The sequence below is a fragment of the Megascapheus bottae genome, chromosome 4 (assembly GCF_031878675.1).
Source record: "Megascapheus bottae isolate mThoBot1 chromosome 4, mThoBot2.hap1, whole genome shotgun sequence".
NCBI classification, from domain to species: domain Eukaryota; kingdom Metazoa; phylum Chordata; class Mammalia; order Rodentia; family Geomyidae; genus Megascapheus; species Megascapheus bottae.
This window is the reverse complement of record NC_143512.1, coordinates 62,171,352-62,174,692: the sequence shown is the minus strand read 5'-3', so window position 1 is coordinate 62,174,692 and position 3,341 is coordinate 62,171,352. Positions and strand designations below refer to the sequence as shown.

Below are 3,341 nucleotides of genomic sequence, written 5' to 3'. Positions count from 1 at the left end.
TACCACTTGAGCCACAGCGCTACTTCGGGCATTTTTTCTATATATATGGTATCTAGGAATTGAACCCGGGTCTTCGTGCATGCTAGGCAAGCACTCTACCACTAGTCCAAACTCCCAGCCCCTTTCTATTGTTTTTGATCCTTGGCTTTTGGAGGAACCATGTTTCATTTTAAATGTTTCTTGTATTTTTGCACAGGGGTTGGTCCACATACGATACCAAATGTTTCAGTTGCTTGGTCTAAGCATTTCACAGAAGAAAACAAATTAAAGAATGACAATACTGGTTTCTCTTACATGTAGAAGCTAGATTTCACTTATGGACTCTAGGTAAATAATGTTGAGTGGTATGCAAGTATAGACAAATGTATTGACTGAAATTCTATAGATCCAAGGGAGATCTCAAACAGTTTAATTCCTTAGAAAGTCAAAATCAAAATTTAAGAAAATAAAACACTTAAGAAGTAGGTACCCAAAAAGGGTAGAGAGGGATAAAGAGGAAGAAGTAGACAAAGGAAGTGGGGGAGGGATACAAACAAGAATCCAATGTATCCTACAAAAATTAAGAACTGTGAAGGAAAGGATGTGTAGGGAGGGATGCATAAGAACAGTGAAATGGTAACATTGATCAAGATATATTGTATTCAAAAATGCTTTGTTAAACCCCATCAGGTGGAATGTATCAAGAAGTTTTCTCCAAAAGAAGCAGAAAATTTGCCCCCATGGCAGTGTATTTCTTTCCAGGCATTATGTGGTGAGCTCAGGAAACAAACTGTACGTGAAGTCACCAGAGTGGGCATTGCACAGTGCAGGAGATGGCTGAGCACCAGTTCGACTTTGGGAGAACTCCAGTCTTTAAACACAGCCCTCTCTGCTTTACTTGCTGTGTGTAATTCTGCTGCTGAAGGCTTAGATGTTGCACAACAGACTGCAATTACTGAAGTTGGGAACGAGCTTTGGGCTTTTTTAAGTGTTAAACAGGTAACCAGTCAGTCCTATATTCAACAAACATTCAGTCTTTTACTGCCAATTTTAGGACTTTTCATTCAAACTGTAGATCTTCAGTTGATAAGTCAGGTAGTAAGTTTGCAGACCTCACTACTTAAATTGGAGCCGCTGACCATGTTCGTTTTGCAATGCTGGATTTTGTCTCTTTCTTAGGAAAGCTTTTTATTCCTCAGTTTATACAGGGAACACATCATGAAGAAATAGTTCCACAATGTCTCACTTCGGATGAAACTAAGAACAAAGTAGTAGCTTTTCTGGAGAAGTCTGGGTGTATAGATGAAATTGAAGCTGCCAAAGTGGAACATGTGAAAAAGGAAAAAGCTGTTTTCTGGGAACCCTTTGCTGAAGTGACCTTAGCAGAAGTGAAGCAGTCATCTTTATAGCCTTGTGAAAAAAGAGTCCGCCATGACTTCACACTAGAAGAAGAGTATAGATCAGCATTGCAAGCAGCAACAGGGGCTTTGGAAGCAACAGAGTCCTTGCTTCAAAATACTCCTGCTCCAGCCTGGCTTCTAATAGAAGTGGAAGCACTGCAAGAAAGGATCAAGAGGTTGAAACATCAGCTACTCCAGGGTGACCTGTGACTGGCCTAATGTCACCCCAACCAGACAACTGCCTTTAATACTGCTACCAACTGCCAGGTTATTTTCTAAAGGAAATTTCTAATTATGACTGTACATTTTTTACGATATATAAAAAGAACTTTTATAAAAGTGAAAAAAAATGCTTTGTTAAAATGTACCCACTACCTGGGGCCAGGAGTTTGGCCTAATGGTAGATAGAGTGCTTGCCTAGCATGCTTGAAGACTTGGGTTCCATTCCTTGATACCACATAGAAAAGCCAGAAGTGGTGCTGTGGTTCAACTGGTAGAGCTCTTGCCTTGAGAAAGCCCAAGGATAGTTCTCAAGCCCCAAGTTCAAGCCCCAGGTCTGGCAAAAAAAAATAATGTACCCACTATCTGATGAATGTAACTGTAACCCCTCAACACATCACCCTGACAATAAAATTTTAATAAATAAATAAATATGATTTGTTAAATGGCAACTCCTTTGTACAACTACTTAAAGATAACCAATGCAACAGTGATACCCACATTTCCACTATATTGGAAATAAATCTTTAGACATAAAGAATTTATGATTATCTAGGAATTACTGAAAATTAAAATATACTATAACCTAAAATTTGCAAGATATACACCCCAAAATTGCCAGTGATTTCCTTCTAGTAAAAAAAAATGTTGACATTTACATATTTAACCAATCTCTGCATTTTTTGGTATTTTGTAGTTGTTCAATGGTATTTAATTTATTTCCACAGATGTACATAATATAATATATTTTGCTCATATTTATCCCCTCCATTATTCTTTCTTACCTTCTGACCATAAATACATGTTATATATCATACACACATATACTTGTATATAAATACGATTTTATCTAGGTGTTGGTGGCTCACAATTATAATCATATCTACTTAGGAGAAGCATAAGAGCTGAAGATTGCTGTTCAAAGCCAGCCTGGCAGAAAAGTCTGAGTCCTGCTAACTAGCAAAAAAAAAAAGTCAAAAGTGGAGGAATGAAACTAAATACGTACAGTTTGAGTGGTAGAATGCTAGTCTTGAGCATAAAAGCCAAGTTATAACACAAATTCCTGAATTAATCCTCAATACAAACACACAAAGAACAAAAGATTTGTACTAGTTTACTTTTTAGTATTTCCATATTTCCTCTAGTAAGATCAAGTCAAGTTACATGTGCTATATGTAGGAAGTTAAACTGACTTTACTTAGTTACTTTGTATATACCTACAGACAACCAGACAGATCAGTGACATGGAATCCTTAAAGATGTTAGAAAATAAGTCCTAAAGGAGATATAATGATGTAAAACAAATAAAGCAAAATTCCAAAAACATATATAATAACAATGCTATTAGAAATACATTTGATTTGCAGACTCTCAGGACTGACACTTCAGAGTGTCTCTGCTAATGAATCTTCATTTCCCAAATGACTAGATTAATTTATAACAAAACTTAATAGCAAAAACAATCATGTTCTAGATGCTTAGAAGACGACTATGTGCTGTGCCTTTATGAGATCCCTTCAAAAGAAATTTCTTAAATATAAAAAATTATAATATTTTATTGGACTAGTGTAAAGAAATAGATAGACAACGCTGTTAAAAATTTGGAGTTAGAAGGTAACATGAGGGACCAGGAGTTTGGCCTAGTGGTAGAGTGCTTGCCTAGCATGCACAAAGACGGGGTTTGATTCCTCGGTACCACATACATAGAAAAAAGCCGGAAGTGGTGCTGAGGCTCAAGTGGTA

At 36.8% G+C, this 3,341-nt stretch overlaps 1 pseudogene; it reads left to right on the top strand.

Annotated features, from left to right (window-relative positions):
- The first annotated feature begins 594 nt into the window (after window positions 1–594).
- LOC150064551 (FIGNL1-interacting regulator of recombination and mitosis pseudogene) lies at window positions 595–1,599 on the top strand (annotated as a pseudogene).
- Window positions 1,600–3,341: the final 1,742 nt, after the last annotated feature.